Source organism: Arachis duranensis, chromosome 10 (assembly GCF_000817695.3).
Source record: "Arachis duranensis cultivar V14167 chromosome 10, aradu.V14167.gnm2.J7QH, whole genome shotgun sequence".
Taxonomy (NCBI): Eukaryota; Viridiplantae; Streptophyta; class Magnoliopsida; order Fabales; family Fabaceae; genus Arachis; species Arachis duranensis.
Genome location: NC_029781.3, coordinates 8,690,437 through 8,709,865, shown reverse-complemented (window position 1 = coordinate 8,709,865; position 19,429 = coordinate 8,690,437). Strand labels below are relative to the sequence as shown.

Sequence of the window (19,429 nt, the reverse complement as noted above, 5' to 3'; positions counted from 1 at the left end):
AGAAAAAGACACGTATCTGACTTTGTTTTTTATTATCTTTTATTTTTAACTGAGCCATTTCTCAAGGATTACATCAAAATGTCAAATGGCTTGAATTAATTGTTATTTGTACTTTAAGATTGAATTAATTGAATTATATTTTTTACTTCACAAATCTTGGTTTTTTTTTAGAAAATAATAAATAGGTAATTGATCTTTTATCTCGAAAATAAATAAATTATCGACTAATTGAAAATAAAAAAATATTTTTTATTTTCTAAAAAATAAGACATTTAAGACCTTTCGGAGGATTTATTTATCTTTATATATTTTGAACAAAAAAATTTAAATATTTCATGAGGTATTTAAATTTTTAATTTTTTATATTTTTAATTAATAAAAAATTTATTTATTCTTGAGATAAAATATCCAAAATTTATTTATTATTTATTCTAAAAAAATTTAAATGTCTTGTTAACTTCTAACGACTTAACATAAAATCTATTAAATATAGATATTTGGTTGAGTTAATGTATTTGTGTATACACATTTTAAATACAATGTTTGTGTTCAGTATATGCATCTTTTATATTTGAGTTATTCTTTACATACAAGCATTTTTCTATACAAGTCATTTATATTCACGTGCTTTCAGTTTTTCTCTGTGTCTTTTCTTCTTCTTTTTCTTTCTTCGTGCCTTTTCTTCTTCTTCTTCTTTTTCTTTTTTTTTTCGTGCCTCTTCTTCTTCGTAATTTTCTCTTTCGTTATCATTGTCATCAACACCACCTCTTCCTCCTCCTCCTCTTATTTTTTAATTGAAATTTCTTCTCCTCTTTTCTTTTTCTCTTTCTCCTTCATCATCAGTTATCTCATTGTTGAAGATAATAAATAATTTAGGTTTAGATCGTTAATTGAACCAGAACAAAATTGATTATTGTTTTGAATCCAATCAAGTGGCTAAAAGTGTAGTTCAATTTAGAAGAAAAAATATAGCATTAAAGGAAACATTTTTCTGCAGTAAATTTAGGTGCTAAGATATTTGGGTGTAATACGAAAATATATGGGTGTATTTTAAGATTTTTTGGTGTATTTTTATTCTGATAAATTCTGTATAATTCAGAATTCTTCCTATTCCTCATTCTCATCTTCTACTGTTTCTTCTTTTTTTTATCATCATCACCATCTTCTTCTTCTTTTTTTTTTCTTATTCATCTTTTTTTTATTATTTTACCTTCTCAAGTTTTTTCTTGTTTTACTCTCTTAACAAGAATAAAAACAAAAAAATCAAACAAAGAAGAAGAAAAAACACATAATGCTGCAAAATTACTTGGAAGAGGATAAACTTACATTCATTTAACTAAAATAAAGAAACAAATAAGGAAAAAAGAAGAAGAAAAAATCACAGCATTAGAGAAAATATTTTTCTGTATTTGCAGTAAATTTTGGTGTAACACGAAGATATTTAGGTTTAACACGAAGATATTTGGGTGTATTTTAAGAATTTTTTGGTGTATTTTTATTCTGATAAATTTTGCACAATTCAAAACTCTTCCTCTTCCTCCTGTTCATCTTCTACTACTTCTTCTTCCTCATCTTCTTATTTCATTTTCTTATAATTTTTCTTGGAAGAAAAAATTAAACAAAGAAAAAAATACATAATGTTACAAAATTAATAGAAAGAGGAGGAGAAAAAAAATGCAACAACAATAACAGTAATAAAAAACCTGCTATACATATAAATATTTTTGGAATCAAGTTTATATAAGTTAGCATAAGTCCAACAAAAACAACCTTCAATTTAAAGAGCGTGTAAACACGCGCTTCCTCAACTTTAAATAGCGTAAAATGAGAAACGGTTTTTCTCCAAAGTTTGTATTTCATATTCTTCCTCCTCGTCCTTCTCTTTTTCTTTCTTTTCTTTTTTTTTCCGTGTTCCTTCTTCTTCCTCGCGTGTTTCATTCTCATTGTCGTTCTTTTTATTGTTGTTATTGTTACTGCATTTTTTCTCCTCCTCTTTCTATTGATTTTGTAACATTATGTATTTTTTTTGTTTAATTTTTTCTTCCAAGAATAATTATAAGAAAACGAAATAAGATGAAGAAGAAGAAACCGTAGAAGATGAGGAGGAGAAAAAAAAAGAGGAAGAGTTTTGAATCATGCAAAACTTATAATAAAAAATAAATCAAAATTTCTTAACAATACACAGAAATTTCTTTATTTTTACACTAAAATTTTGCTACAAACATACAGAAATATTTTCTTTTGTGCTGCATTTTTTTTCTTATTCTTTTTTTCTTTGATTTAAGTTAAAACTTTTTTTAAAAACTTGCATAATATATATAAATAGTTTGGAATATGGTTTTTTGAGTTAAGAACGCACAACCCGTGAGTTTTTTAGCTTAATTGCTTGGTTACATTATTTAACCATGATTTTATCCTTGTATGTTTTCTTTTCTATGATTGCAATCTTTGTTTTGTTCCATTCTATATGTTCATTATTTAGTGTATATTAATGCAATTAGGTTATTGAGGCCATTATTTGATTATAGCTCACTTATCCCAAATAGCCTACCATTTCATTTACCTTTGTTTGCCATATTGAGCCTTTTTAACCCCCTTTTATTCTTTATATTACCACATCACTAGCCTTAAGTGGAAAAATAATTAATTGTCCTACTTGAATCTTTGTTAGTTTAAGATAGTGAATGTGTGTCAAATAAGTATGGGGAAAGGTGAAAACTTTGGTTGATGAGAATGTGTTTTGTTTTTATTGACAAATATTGAGAATTTGGGTGTATACTCATGTGAAATTACAGAAACCATATGCATTGATGTATTATACTTTCTAAATAAAAAAAAAAAGAGAGAGAAAATTGTTAAGTTCAATAATAAAATCAATGCATATGTGATGAAATTAGAATTGATACACAAGTGTGTAAAAATATGCAAAAGTGAGATTTTGGGTGGCTAAGCTTGATTTTAGAATTGTATAGAGTGTGTGCATGTGTTAGGTGAGAACTTAGGTTAGTCAAAGATTCATATGATAGTTCATTTGGCCATACATATATCCTCACCCTTACCTTAGTCCCATTACAACCTTGAAAAGTCCTCATGATATTTGCATTTGTACACTAGATAATTGTTGATTGGTTAAATGAAGAACAAAGTTTTTGAAAACATGATTAGAGGAGATTTGAGGGGTTTAACCTCCAAACACTTGAGTGATTAGAGTGCATATACACATCTAGTGAGGGTTTAATTGCTCATTTCCATATGTCTAGGGACGGATGTATGTACATGAGTGTGGGGGCAATCGCCCCCGTTACGATTTAGAATTTTTTTTTTTAGTATATGATAATAATATTTATTTGCACTCACTTAATTATTAAATTTGACCCCACAATAATTTTTTACTCAATTTTTTGTACTTCATAGTCAACAAAAGAGTGTTATTTATCTTTTTTTTATATTAGTTTTAATTTTTTCTGTAACAACTACATTGATTGAAAGAATTTTTTCAATTATGAATCTCAATAAGAATTGACTTCGAATTGTATAAGAAGTAAATTTCTAAATGAGTATTTACTTATATATATGTAAAAGAAATACTACACATCCAAGTCTTTTTATGAACTAAGTCTAATCAAGTTAAACAATAAAATTTAAAATAATATTAGTCATAACTGATTTTTGTTGTTTTAGACAAATTTGATTGGATTTGGTTAATAAAAAAATATGAATATGTGGCATTATCCTATATAAAAAGATAGATATTTATAAGGGTAAAATATATTTTTTGTCCCCGAAATTTGGCAAAAGTTTTAAAAATATCCCTAAGTTTTATTTTGTTTTAATTTTGTCCCAAAAGTTTTTAATTTGCATCAAATATACCCTCAGAGGCTAAATTTTCAAAAAATTTAAGACCAATATAACAATAATGCAAGAAAATTATGTTTGATTTGCTTGTGTTGAGGGGTTGTTTTATGAAATTGTTATTGAATCGATCTTAAATTTTTTGAATAATTAGTCGTCAGGTGTATATTTGATGCAAATCGAAAACTTTTGGAACAAAATTGAAACAAAATAAAATTTAGGGATATTTTTAAAACTTTTGTCAAACTTTAAGGACAAAAAATATACTTTACCCTATTTATAAATGATTATTTTAGTATTTTAATTTGTAAATTGAGATATTATAAAAACTAATCATGTTATATTTACATCGAAAATAACTATCTGTGTAATACACATTAAAAATAAATTAAACAATACATATATTTATATACGAATACATAATGATTAATAAATAATTTGATAACTAATTTTTATGTACACATAATATTTTTATTATAAAAATTATTATTATATATATTTTGTCCCCACTATCAAAATTTTCTGGATCCGTCACTGATATGTCCATACTTGATCATTGCTTGTCTTGCAAGTTTGTGAATTCTTTTAATTAACTCAATTCAACTGTGAATGTGTTTGATGTGATTTATTTAGCCCTCAATTGTGCATATATGATTTCTTGAAAATTCGACTCACTTTGACCACATATATGCTTATATATATATATATATATAGATAGATAGATAATAATTAGAATAACATGATGCATGTAGGTAGCTTGCATTTAGATAAGTTGCATTTCATACATCTTACCATTCCTCTTCACTCTTTTGGTTCTCTTGAGCTTAGCATGAGGACATGCTAATGTTTAAGTGTGGGAGATTGATAAACCGCTATTTTACGGTTTATCTTGTGCTTACTTTAGTGGATTTTATCCATTATTCTCACACTTATTCATATAATTCACATGTTTTGCATTTTCCTTCCTAATTTTGTATTAAGATTGAAAACATGCTTCTTTAGCCTTAAATTTGTTAATTTTAATCCCTTCTTATTACTATTCGATGTCGTGATTTGTTTGCTGAGTGTTTTCAGGGTTTATAGGGCAGGAATGGCTTAGAGGACAGAAAGGAAGCATGCAAAAGTGGAAGGAACGCAAGAAAATGATATTTTGAGAAGCTGGCAGTGACGCGTACGCGTGGATGATGCGTACGCGTGACTGGCGCAGAAGACAAGCAACGCGCACGCATGGATGACGTGTACGCATGGCCAGAGAATTTTCAAATCGACGCGTACACGTGGCTGATGCGTACGCGTGGCTGACGCGTACGCGTGACAGAGCGTCACGTGCTGCAATCTGCAGAAAATGCTGGAGGCAATTTCTAGGTTGATTTGGACCTAGTTTCAAATGCGAAAACACAGATTAGAGGCTGCAGAGTAGAGGAATCAAGGAGTCACTTTTCATTATCCAAAATTTTAGGTTTTAGATGTAGTTCTTTAGAGAGAGAGAGGCTCTCTCCTCTCTCTAGGTTTTAGGGTTTTTAGCTTTAGTTCTTCTCAAATTCTGAATTCTATCTTATTTCAATTTAGTTTTTCTCCTACTTTTATTTGTTCTAGCATTCTAGTTTATTTATTTTCCTTGTTGATTACTTTATGTTGCCAATTTAGTTTATGAATATTTGATGTTAGATTCAATTTTCATATTAATGCAATTTATGTTTCATATGGTCATTGTTGCTTTCTTTAATTTGTGTTATTGATGCTTGCAATTGGTTGTTTAAAGTTAATATTCCTTGTTACTTTTCTATATTTTTATGTTATGCCTTCCAAGTGTTTGATAAAATATTTGGTTGGATTTTAAATTAGCTTTTTATATTCTTGACTTGGATTGATTAGTTGAGACTATAGAGTTATCAAATTCTCTTGTTGAAGGATGATTGAAAATAGCTGATTGGCTTAGACTTCACTAAATCTAGTCTTTGATTAGGACTTGTGAACCTAAGTTGATTTTCCTCACTTGACTTACTTTCATTGTAGAGGTTAATTAAGTGAAAGCGAAATACAATTACCAGCACAATTGAAGATGATAACGAGGACATGACTTCTAATTCTCAATCCTAGTTAAGAGTTTTCTTAGTTATTAATTTAATTCCTTGCCATTTTATTTCCTTGTTCCTTATTTCAAAAACCCAAAAAGATACTTTTTCATAACCAATAGTAAAAACACTTCACTGCAATTTCTTGAGAGACGACCTGAGGTTTAATACTTCGGTTAATTTTTTTGGGTTTGCTTAAGTGACAAACATATTAAATTTGATTGAGGTTGAATTGTCGGTTTAGAACTATATTTACAACGTGCTTATTTTTAGTGAAAATCTTTACCGACGAATTTTCTCCCATCAATCTTCTTCCAAGTAATATTGCAGCATTATATGTTTCTTCTTTTTTTTTGTTTTATTCTTGTTAAGAGAGTAAAACAAGAAGAAATTTGAGAAGGCAAAACAAGAAGAAAAATGTTAATAAGAAAAAAAAGAAGATGATGATGATGATGAAAAAGAAGAAGAAGAAACAGCAGAAGATGAGGAGGAGGAAAAAAAGAGTTCTAAATTATTCATAACTTATCGAAATAAAAATATACTAAAAAAATTTCAAAATATACCAAAATATTTCTAAAATACACCAAAAAATTTTCAAAATATACTAAAACGAGAATGGAACAGATTCATCACAATAATATTCAGATTTAGAACTCTTACATCAAAATTTTGCTACAAATGCCCAAAAATATTTTATTTAATGCATTTTTTCGTCTTCTTCTTCTTTTTTTTTCCTTATTTCTTTCTTAATTTTAGTTGAACGAATATAGGTTCATTTTCTTTCAAATAATTTTACAGCATTATATATTTTTTAATTTTTATTTGATTTTTTTATTTTTATTCTTATTACGAGAGTAAAACAAGAAGAAATTTGAGAAGATAAAATAAAAAGAAAAAAAAGCAGCAGCAGAAGATGAAGAGGAGGAAGAGGAAGAGTTTTAAATTATGCAGAACTTATCAGAATAAAAATATACCAAAAAATTATCACAATACACCAAAAGATTTCCAAAATACACCGAAATGAGAATGATAATTTAGATTCAGAACTTCTACACCGAAATTTTGCTACAAATGCACAAAAATATTTCCTTTAATGTATTTTTTCTTCTTTTGTCCTTATTTATTTCTTTCTTTTAGTTGAATGAATGTAGGTTTATGCTCTTCAAGTAATTTTGCAACATTATATGTTTCCTCTTCTTCTTTGTTTGATTTTTTTATTTTTTTTCTTGTTAAGAGAGTAAAAGAAGAAGAAACTAGAGAAGGTAAAATAAGAAGGAAAATGAATAAGAAAAAAAAGATGATGATGATGTTGATGATGATGATGATGGAAAAGAAGAAGAAGTAGCAGCAGAAGATGAGAAGGAGGAAGAAGAGGAAGAGTTTTGAATTATGCAAAACTTATCAGAATAAAAAATATCAAAATATTTCTACAATACATCGAAAGATTTCCAAAATACACCGAAATATTTGTAAAACATACCAAAACAAAAATAGAACAGATTTATCATGATAATAATTCAGATTCAGAACTCTTACATCAAAATTTTGCTACAAATACACAAAAATATTTTTTAATGTATTTTTTTCTTTTTTTTCTTTTTTTTTGGTTGAATAAATGTGAATTCATCTTCTTTCAAGTAATTTTGTAGCATTATGTGTTTCTTCTTCTTCTTCTTTGTTTGATTTTTTTATTTTTATTCTTGATAAGTGATGATGGTTCCCAACTAAGTAGGGCTCACATATTAAAAAAACAAATAAATAAAAGGAATAGTGGCTTAAAGCCACGAAGGGAGAGAGAGATTTTGAGGCTCTCTCATTTTGAAATAGAAAGAAAAAGAAACCGTGAGGAAGAGAGAGGAGAGTTTCGGCGTTGAAGGAGAGGAAGAATTTAGGGGAAAAGGGCAAGCCATTTTTTATTCGATTGAACTGGTAAACTTGTTCCATTTTTTATGAAATTTTAGTATATTATTCTTGATGTAAAGATGAACATTAGGATATAACTTGCTAGTTGTATTTCCTTCTTTTTTGCTTGATTTGAGATATCCACTTTGTGGAGGGTTTATGTTGATTCTATCAGTTTTGATAAAATATTTTGTTGATTGTTAAGATACCCTAATGTCACTAGAAAGACTGTTTGTGTACCCATTATTCTGATAGTGGAAGATTTCTTTTTTGTCCCTTTTTGAGGATTTTTCTACGTTAAAATTCTGGTGTCTGATTATTTAATTTCTGCCATTATATTTACTGCTTGGAGTATCTTTGGTATTGCCTATTTAATCGCACAGGTTGTGGAAAAATTACTTTTGGTGCTTCCGCTGTTAGATAAGATTTTGTTTTTGAACCTTTATTGAGTTTTTCCAACAAAGTGGTATCCAGAGCTTTGGTTGTTTATTTCTGTGTTGATTAAATGGAGAAAAATACTCATGGACCGAATATGGTCAAATTGAATTCCCAAAGTTATTCAATTTAAAAGACCCTCATGGAAGATATGTTGTATAGCAAAGACTTGTATGATCCTATGGAGGGGGATAAATCCAAAGTACTAAATCCGATGCTGAATGGAAGAAGTTGAATCGGAAGGCAGTTGCTTTGATTAGGCAATGGCTTGATCTTAGCGTGTATCCACATATTGACATTGAAACAAATGTCGAGAAGATGTGGAACAAATTAAAGGAGTTATATGAGAGGAAGAATATGCAAAATAAAGCATTCTTGATCAGGAAACTTGTTAATATGAAGTATATTGAAGGTAAATCAATGCCGGAGCACTTGAGTATTTTTCAGGAGACAGTGAACCAACTGACAAATAATAAAATTACTTTGAATGATGAGTTTCAAGCTTTGTTGTTGTTGAGCTCTTTTTCAGTCAAAAGCACTTGTTTCAGAGTCACGGAAGAGAAGTCAAAGTAAAAAACCTCATAGTTCTGACAGGTCAGAGAGTCGAAGCGAGTTAAGAGGAAAGTACAAGCCAAGAAATGAGTTCAATTGTCACCATTGTGGCAAGCCAGGGCATATCAAGAGGTATCGTAGGTTCTTGGAAAGAGAATAATCAAGGGGAAGAAACAAAGACAAAGGTAATGATAGTGATAAAGAAACTACTGCTATTGTTTATAAAGATGTTCTTATCACATGATGAAAATTATGTGAATCTTGTCTGTGATGATTCCACTTGGATTATGGACTCTGGTGCCTCATGCCATGTCACTCTGAGGTGTGAATTTTTCACTTCCTATATTGTTGAAATTTTGGCAAGATCAAATTGGGAGATAAAGGAGTGTGTGATATCATTAGTATGGGTGATATGTGGCTTGAAACCAACATGGGATGCAAGTTGCAGTTGAAGAATGTTAGGCATGCGCCAGATATGCGGTTCAATCTTATTTCAGTGAAGGCATTGGATCAAGAGAGGTATTACACTTCCTTTAGTAGTGGAAAATGCAAAATTACCAAAGGGGTTCTCATTGTTGCTAAAGAAGACAATATTCTCACTACTCTCTACCAGTTGCAAGCAAAGTTGTGCAAAGAAGATGTGAATGTAGCTGATGATTCCTCTTTTAATTTTTAGCATATACGTCTTGGTCACTTGAGCGATAAAGGACTAAGCGTCTTGGCCAAGAAGCACTCACTTCCTGTGAAAGGTACAACTTTAAATACTTGTACTCATTGTTTTGTTGGAAAGCATGCTAGAGTATCATTTCATAATTCTGGACCTCATAGGAGATCACATGTTCTAGATTTAGTTCACACTGATGTTTGCATTATGGATGCTAAGACATTAGGTAGTGCATCATATTTTATTACTTTTATTGATGATTATTCTTGAAAAGTGTGGAATTTTGTTTTGAAATCTAAAAACCAGGTGCTCGGTATATTCAAACACTTTCATGCAAGTGTTGAAAGAGAAATAGGAAGAAATTGAAATGTGTTCGAGCAGATAATGGTGGTGAATACATGGGTCCATTTGAAGAGTATTGTAAAGGATATGGGATCAAGCTTGAGAAGACAGTTCCTAAGACTCCTCAACATAATGGAGTTGCAGAGAGAATGAATTGCACTATCAATGATAGAGTAAGATGTATGCTCTCTCATGCAAAGTTGCCTAAATCCTTTTGGGGTGAAGCGATGAGGACTACAGTAGATCTGATCAACCTTTCTTCTTCAGTTTTAGTAAATGGTGATATTCTAGAGAAAGTCTGAAGAGGGAAAGATGTCTCCTATAGTCACTTGTGAGTGGTCGCTTGCAGGGCTTTTGTTCACATTCCAAGAGATGAAAGATCCAAACTTGAACGAAAGTCAAAGCAGTGTATCTTCATGGGTAACGGTCACGAAGACTTTGGTTACAGATTATGGGATCCGGTGAGTAAGAAGATAATTAGATGCCGAGATGTGATTTTTTTAAGACTAAACTATTGAAGACCTTGACAAGACAGATAAGCCAACAATAACTGTTAGACGTTCTGCTGATGATGAACCTGGTCCTTCCACTAGATCTCCTATTAATGGGGGAGATTGATGAGCGGATATTTTATACACTTTTTGACATCATTTTCATATAGTTTTTAGCATGTTTTGTCTAAGTTTTATTATATTTTCATAGGTTTTAGTGCAAAATTCACAATTTTGGATTCCACTTTGAGTTTGTGTATTTTTGTGCTGTTTCAGGTAATTTCTAGCTGAAATTGAGGAGTTGGAGCAAAAGTCTATTTCAGAGGTAAGGAAAGCACTGCATATGCTGTTAGGATCTGACCTCTGTGCACTCGAAAGAACTTTTCTGTAGCTACAGAAGTCCAAATGGAGTGTTCTCAATGGCTATGGAAAGCTAATATCCAGGGCTTTCCAGAAATATATAAGGTAGTATTTGGTGGAGAGACAGAGACAGAAAGACTAAGACTGAGAGACAGAGACTAAGAGACAGAGATTAAAATAAATCTCAGTATTCTGTTTAATTCAAAATTAGAGACATAAATTGAAACAAGAATGAAACTCTAATTTAATTTGCACAAAAAATAAAATTGGAATTAATTAATTGAAATAAGGGTATTTTAGGTATAAAATGTTATTAAAGTTTCAGACTCCATCTCTAAAATTTTAGTCCCTTGTGTCCCTACTTTTTGGAGGTACTGAAATACTGAAATTTTGGAGACAGAGACAGAAATTTTATTACCATTCTCTGAACCAACAAACATAATACTGAGTCTTAGTCTCTCAGTCTCTGTCTCCGTACCTCAAAACAAAAGCTACCTCATAGACCATATTTTGCTTCAAAATTGAAAGCCCAAAACTGGCGTTCAACGCCAGCCACCTATCCTTTTCTAGCATCCAGCGCTAGGGGTAGCAAAACGGGTCGAACCCATCGGGATGATCCGCTAAACCCGCTAAAAAGACGGGTCGGGCTAGGATTTAGAGCCGCCAAATTAGCGGGGCGGGGCGAGTCGGTCCGCCAGGCCGAAGATTTTTATTTTTCTTTTTTTTATTAAATAAAAGAGTGATTACTATTATAAAATTGGTAATTATAGATTTTTTAACACTTTTTTTTTTATAAAATTAATAATTATAGAATCTTTAAACACTTTTTTTTCATTTTTTGTTTTTATTCTTCTTTTAGTTATTAACTTTATTTATTTTATTTTACAATTTCGTATATATGCTCAAATTATGTGACTTATTTTTTAAAATAAAGATAATTCTATTGACAAATATTATTTTGAACAATTTTATTGAAGTTAAAAATTAAAAAATTATATTATAATTTGATTATTTTTTAACCACCCCTATCCAGCGCCCACAAGGGAGAAACCAGCATTCCAACACGCAAAAAGGACCCCCAAGCAGGCGTTCAACGCCCAAGGAACCTCCTAGCACGTGGATCTCACTCAAGATTAGCCCAAACACTCACCAAGTGGGCCCCGAAAGTGGATTTTCGCACTACAAGCTTTAGCCTGTCATATTTCTGTAATCCTTGGTTATTAGATAGTATTTAAAGGGGAAGATCACCCTTATTTAAGGATCTTCGACCAAGACCTCTGGCATATTTTTGAATTTCATATTACTTTTCTATCAGTATAAGATACAAAAAATCTTAAGAGTTTTCAATGAAGCTTGGTTTCAATTAGATGAGCGGGGCTTATTAGCTTTTTGTTTCTGATGAGTTTTGGCATCTCACTATCCATTGAAGCTCAGAAATGTTGGCATCCTTAGGAACTTAGAATCCAGATGATATTATTGAATCTCCTAGTTTAGTTCTTTTTTTTCTTGAACACAGCTTTTAGAGTCTTGTTCGTGGCCTAAGCACTTTGTTTTCCTGTATTACCACCGGATATATAAATGCCACAGACACTTAACTGGGTGAACCCTTTCGAATTGTGATTCAGCTTTGCTAGAATCGCCAGATAGAATTGTCCAGAGTTCTTAAGCACACTCTTTTTGCTTTGGATCACATTTTAACTACTCAGTCTCAAGCTTTTTTACCTGACACCTTCACACCACAAGCACATGGTTAGGGACAGCTTGGTTGAGCCGCTTTGGTCAAGATTTTGTTTCTTTTAGACCCTCTTAACCATTGATGCTCAAAGCCTTGGATCCTTTTACCATTGTCTTTTGGTTTAAAGGGCTATTGGCTTTTTCTATTGCTTTTTTTTCACATGCATAATTTTTTTTCTTTTGTTGCAACATGCTTTTTCTTTTTCTTTTTGCTGCTTTTTCTTGCTTCAAGAATCAATTTTTGGATTTTTCAGATTACCAATAATATTTCTCCTTTTTCATCATTCTTTCAAGAGCCAACATTCTTAACTTCAATTTCAAATATGGACTATTTATTCATACATTTAGTAAACAAAAGCAATGTCACCACATCAAAATAATTGACTATTCTTATTATATAACTCGAAATTTATGTATCTCTCAATTCTTTTTCAAATAAAATTTTCTTTTAAGTAAGGTGAGAGATGTATGGAACATTTTATAGCCTTAAGACATAGATAGAAATGATCATGCAACAAGAACACGAGAACAGACAATAAAACATAATGGAAAACAGGAAAATAAAAGCAAGGGGTGATTAAATGAGACCACCTCAGTGACGGCGGCTACCACTTCCTCTAGAGAATCCAATAGAGTGCTTGATGTCCTCAATATCACACACTTGTCTCTGTTGTTCTTCCCTCATAACTCTTTAATCTTCTCTAATTTCGTTGAGGATGGTGGAATGCTCTTGATGCTCCATATCCTCAGCTGATTTATATTAGAGCTTAATTTTCCCATAGAGGTATGCCATTGATTCCAATAGCTTTGAGGAGAAAATACATCCCTGGAGGCATCTCAGGGATCTCATATTGAGGCGGCTCCACATGCTCTTGTTGTGGCTCATGTGTCGGCTCTCTAGTGTGCTCCATCCTACTTTTAGTGATGGGCTTGTCCTCCTCAATAGGAATGTCATCTTCTATGACAATTCCAGCTGAATTGCATAGGTGACATATAAGATAAGGGAAAGCTAACATTGCTTTAATGGAGGGCTTGTCCACCACTTTGTACAACTCTTGAGGTATCACCTCATGTACTTCAAACTCATTTCCGAGCATGATGCAATGGATCATGATGGCTCGGTCTATGATCACTTCAGACCGGTTGTTAGTGGGGATGATAGAGCATTGGATGAATTCCAACCATCCTCTAACTACGGGCTTGAGGTCAAGCCTTCTTAGTTGAATAGGCTTGCCTTGAGGATTTCTTTTTTACTGTGCTCCTTCCTCACAGATATCTGAGAGCACTTGATCCAGCCTTTAATCAAAATTGACTCTCCTAGTGTAAGGGTGTGGGTCTCCTTGCATTAAAGGCAAGTTGAACGCCAACTTCACACTTTCCGAACTGAAGTCCAAGATTCTCCCTCAGACCACGGTGCTCCAATTCTTGGGATGTGGGTTCACACTAGTGTCATGGTTTTTAGTAACCCATGTATTAGCATAGAACTCTTGCACCATTAAAATCTCAACTCCCGGAATGGGATTGGTTAGGACTTCCCAACCTCTCCTCCGGATCTCTCTTCGGATCTCTGGATACTCATTCTTCTTGAGTTTAAAGGGGACTTCGGGAGTCACCCTCTTTTGTGTCACTATTTCATAGAAGTGGTCTTGGTGGGCTTTGGTGATGAATCTCTCCATCTCCCAAGATTCGCAGGTGGCAGCTACGACCTTTTCTTTCCTCTTTCTAGAGGGTTCTCCGACCTTAGGTTCCATGAATGGGACGTCAAGCTAGTGACGTTAAAAAAGCATTTGTTGGGAGGTAACCCAACCATAATTATTATTATTTATGTTTTTCTTTAAATTTTTTTAGTTATTTTCTGTAGGTCTATGATCATGTGCATTAGTCAAAACAGAGACAGCAACAGTCAGAAGTAGAAACAAAACACCCTGGAGTAGAGACCTTACTGGTATTGAACGCCAGTCAAGGGAGCCAAAGTGGGCGTTCAACACTACAAATGGGAGGCAAGCTGGCGTTGAACGCCAGCTATGGAGCAGCAGCTGGGTATTCAATGCCCAAAAGGGGGGCATGGAATTTAATTGCCCTAGTCTCTCAAGACCAATGGGTCCCACAGCACCTTCACTTACCCCACCTTCTTCTCTCTTCTTTTCACACTTTCTCACATACTCTTCCCTATAAACCTTCAACCAATCACATCCATTCCTCTTCTCCAAAACCATTATAACTCCCACCAATCCCCACCCACTAAAATTCAAAATTTCCCACCCATATTCCCCCCATTCATTCGAACCCTACTCACACCCTACCTATAAATACCCCCTCTCATATCACCTATCCCACACACTACTCATACACCTATAAACCCCCCACTTGACCGAATTGCTCTTCAACCTCCATCTCCTTCTATTTTTTTCTTCTTCTACTTCTACTCTATTCTTCTCTTTTGTTTATATTTGCTCGAAGATGAGCAAAATTTTCAGTTTGGTATTGGAAAGCCTTGCTTTTTGCTTTAAGAAGATTGATAAGGTCTTAGAATTTCACTCCTTACAGTGAACTTTCTTCCTATTTTCTCATGGATGAGCTCCACATGCTCTAGAGACAGCATATGACTCACTGTATGTGATATGACTGGTTTCTTGGTGAAGACAACCCTCATGTTAGGTGAAAGGCCTTCAGTGGGGACCTTCTTGTCCCTCCAGCCTTTAGGTACTTTCTTCTTAGTACCTATGTTCTTAGTGCTTGTTGATGGCTGCCCAACACCAAACTTAGAATTGGTGTTTAGGGGCTCACTAAAACTCTTCATTGAAAGAGAGGGTTGGAATACTACGTGTTGCACAGTTATCTCTTTTTTTTCAGAGGGAGAGTAGGGGTGAGGCATCTTGAATAGGATGCGGTCTTCCCAAAACTGTAGGTATAGCTCTCTCTTTGCCACATCAATGATAGCATTGGCAGTGGCTAGGAAAGGTCTTTCAAGGATAACAGAGTCATCCTCATCTTCCCAGTATTCAAAATGATAAAGTTTGCAGGGATGTAGTGGTTTTCAACATTCACTAAGACATCCTTTACTAAGCCATATGCTTTCTTCATTGATTTGTCTGCCATCTCTAATGAGATGTTTACAGCTTACACCTCAAAGGTTCCCAGCTTTTCCATTACAAAGAGGGACATGAGGTTAATGTTTGAACCTAGGTCATATAGGGCTTTTTCAAAAGTCATGGTGCCTATGGTATAAGAAATTAAGAAGCGTCTGGGGTCCAGAAGCTTTTGAGGTAGCCTCTACTGAGCCAAGGCATTGAGTTCCTTGGTCAGCACTGGGGTTCTTCCTCCAATACCTCAGTTCCGAATAGCTTAACATTTAGCTTCATCAGAGCTCCTAGGTACCAAGCAACTTGCTCCTCCCTAGTTTCTTCATCCTCATCCAGAGGATGAGTTTTCATTAGAACTCATGAATTGCAAAAGTGCTTTCAGTGGAACCTCTATGGTCTCTGTATGAGCCTTGGTTTCCTTGAGTTCTTAGGTAAAGACATCCTCAGTGGGTGTTAAACGCTCAGTAGGAACATCTTCACTGGCGTTCAACGCCAGTTTCTCTCTTAGTTTGGGCATTGAACGCCCAGCAAGGTCTTCCTTAATGGCATTCAATGCCATCTCTGGTGCTAGTTTGGGCATTAAACGCCCAAGAAGGACCTCCTTCCCAGCGTTCAACACAAGTGCTAGTGTAGGTTTGGGCGTTAAACACCCAGTGGGGGGTACCTCACTGGCGTTCAACGCCAAGAATGGCATATCCTTGGGCGTTGAACTCCCAGTAAGGGCTTCCTTACTGGCGTTCAACGCCTGCCCTTCCTCCTCAGATTTGGCCTCAATTTCAGTAGTGATGGCCTTACACTATTCTCTTGGGTTAACTTCAGTGTTACTTAAAAGAGTGTTAGGAGGAATCTCAGGGATTCTCTTGCTCAGCTGACCAACTTGTACTTCCATATTCCTGATGGAGGACCTAGTTTCATTTATGAAACTATAAGTGGTCATAGAGAGATCAGAGACTATGGTGGCTAAGTCAGCGATGCTCTGCCTAGAAATCTCTGATTATTGCTGAGAAGATGGGAATCGTGGTCTGTTATTGAACCGGTTTTGGTTTCTTCCACCTAGGTTATTATTAAAGCCTTGTTGAGGCTTCTGATGATCCTTCCATGAAAGATTAGGATGGTTCTTCCATGAGGGATTGTAGGTATTTCCATAGGGTTCTCCCATGTAAGTCACCTCCTCTATCATGGGTTATTCAGGATCATAAGCTTCTCCTTCAGAGGAAGCTTCTTAAGTGCTGTCAGCTGCAGCTTGCAGTCCAGTCAAATGCTGGGAGATCATGTTAACCTGTTGGGTCAAGATCTTATTCTGAGCCAGTATTGCATTCAAAGTATCAATTTCAAGAACTCCTTTCTTCTAAGGTACACCATTACTCACAGGGTTTCTCTCAGAAGTGTACATAAACTAGTTGTTTGCAACCATGCCAATGAGTTCTCTTGCCTATTCAGGCATTTTCTTCAAGTGGAGTGATCCACCAGTAGAGTTATCTAGTGACATCTTGGATATCTCAGAAAGGACATCATAGAAGATGTCTAGTGTGGTCCAGTCTGAGATCATGTTGGGAGGGCATCTTCTGATAAGTTGCTTGAACCTCTCCCAGGCTTCATAGAGGAATTCACCTTCTTTTTGTCTGAAGGTTTGAACTTTCACCCTAAGTCTGCTCAACTTTTGAGGTGGAAAGAATTTCGTCAATAATGCATTAACCACCTTCTCCCATGTGTTAAGACTCTCTTTAGGTTGAGAATCTAACCATATTCTAGCTTTGTCTCTTACAGCAAATGGAAAGAGCATAAGTTTATAGACCTTAGGATTCACTCTATTGGTCTTGACTGTGTCATATATATGCAAGAAGTCAGATATGAATTTATTTGGTTCTTCCTTTGGAAGTTCATGGTACTGGCAGTTCTGTTGAACTAAGGTGACCAGTTGAGGTTTTAGCTCAAAGTTGGTGGCATTGATAGCAGGGATGGATATGTTGCGCCCATAGAAATCAGAATTGGGTGCAGTATAAGCTCCAAGAACCTTTCTAGCTTCTCTTCCACCATTAGCATTATCTGCCATCTCTGTATTCTTTGATTCTTGTTCGAATATATCTGTGAGATTTCCTCCAGAGTGTTATACTCTAGCTTGTTGTAGGCGCCTCCTTAGAGTCTTCTTAGGTTCAGGATCAGGATCAAAGAGAGGTCATTTGTCTCTATTCCTAGTCATAAACAAGAAAAAGAAAATAAGGAGGAAGAAGAATGGGAGCTCTATGTTCAAGAACAGAGGTCTCCCTATGAGATATGAAGAAGAAAGATGAATGAAGATAGAGAAGAGAGAAGAAGAATTCAAATAGAAGGGAAGAAGAATTTGAAAATTAGAAGAGAAATAAGAAACAAAGATATTCTATTTATTAATTGAATTCAAAAATTAAAAGCTAATTAACTAAAAAGATTTGAAAATTGAATGATGAATTTTGAAAATGAAGAGAGAGAAATAGAGAAGATATTTTCAAAAATAGGGGAGAGAGAAATTAGTTAGGAAGTTTTGAAAAAGAATAAAGAGAAAACAAGAAACTAATTAAGAAAGATTTGAAAACAAGATAAGATAGAAGATTAGAAAAGATTTGAATTTAAAATTAGAAAAGATAGAATAGAAGTTGAAAAGATTTGAAAAGGATTTAAAAGAGAGATAAGATTTGAAATTTGATTTTGAAAAAGATTTGATTTTAAAATTTGAAATTAAGATAAGATAAAGATTTGAATTTTGAAAAAGGTTTTAAATTAAAGAGAAGTTAAGTTAGGTAAGTTTTGAAATTTGAAAAGAGAAAGATAAGTTTTAAATTTAAAAAGATTTGAAATCAAAATAAAAAAAGATAGTTTTTAATTTAAAAAGATTTGAAATTTAAATTTTAAAAGAAAGATAAGATAAGAAAGAATCAAATTAAGAGAAAAGATTTTGAAAGGATTTTAAAAAGATATGATTATAAAATTAAATCTCTTGACTAACAAGGAAACACTAAATTTAAAATTTTTGAAATCAAATATGCAAGATTTTCGAAAATTAAGGAAAGATAAGAAAATATATTTATTTTTTTTGAAATTGATGAGGAAAGAGAAAAATAACAAAAAAGACACCAAACTTAAAATTTTTAAGATTAAAGACACTAATATGCGAAAATTTAAAAGAAAAACATTAAGGGATGCCAAACTTAAAATTTTAAAATCAAAATAAGAAAAGAAAGAAGAACAACTTGAAGATAAAGAAGAACACCAAGAACACTTTTTGAAAAATTCAAAGAAAAAGATGAACACACAAAAGACACCAAACTTAAGATTTGACACTAGACTCAAACAAAAGACACTATTTTTGAAAATTTTTTTTGCAAGAAAACAAGAAAAATTCGAAATTTTGACAAGAACAAAATCAAAAGACTCAAACAAAAGATCAAGATTGATAAAGAAAAAAAAAGTTTTGAAAAAGTTTTGATTTTTTTTGAAAAAGAAAATAAAAGACTCAAACAAAATTAAAAATAATACCTAATCTAAGCAACAAGACGTTAGTTTGTCAAAACTCAAATAATCCCCGACAAGAGTGCCAAAAACTTGGTGCACGGATTTCCACACTCCGTACAACTGAACCAGCAAGTGCATACCTAAGGTGAGTTAGGGTCGATCCCACGAGGATTGTTGGCTTGAATCAAGCTGTGGTTATCTTGTAGATCTTAGTCAGGCGGATAAAAAAATTGTTTGTTTGTTTAAAGCGCATAAAAGTAAAATAAATAAAACGTTACTCAGTGATGGTGAATGCAATAATAAGAAGAAGTTAAGGCCTTGGAGATGCTTTATTCTTCTGGATTACTCCGGTCTCACTGTCTACTCCAACTGTGAATGATTTCTTCTATAGCAGGCTGTATGTGATCAACGCCTTTTGTTGAGAGGTTGCCGATTCTCCTCCAGTGCTGAACC

General features: G+C 33.2%; 1 non-coding gene across 1 annotated transcript; it reads left to right on the top strand.

The window, feature by feature from the left end:
- The first annotated feature begins 17,032 nt into the window (after positions 1-17,032).
- Positions 17,033-17,141, top strand: LOC127743256 (small nucleolar RNA R71). Its single transcript, XR_008004650.1, has one exon. It is a non-coding gene; the product is annotated as a small nucleolar RNA R71 (small nucleolar RNA).
- The last annotated feature ends 2,288 nt before the right edge of the window (positions 17,142-19,429 follow it).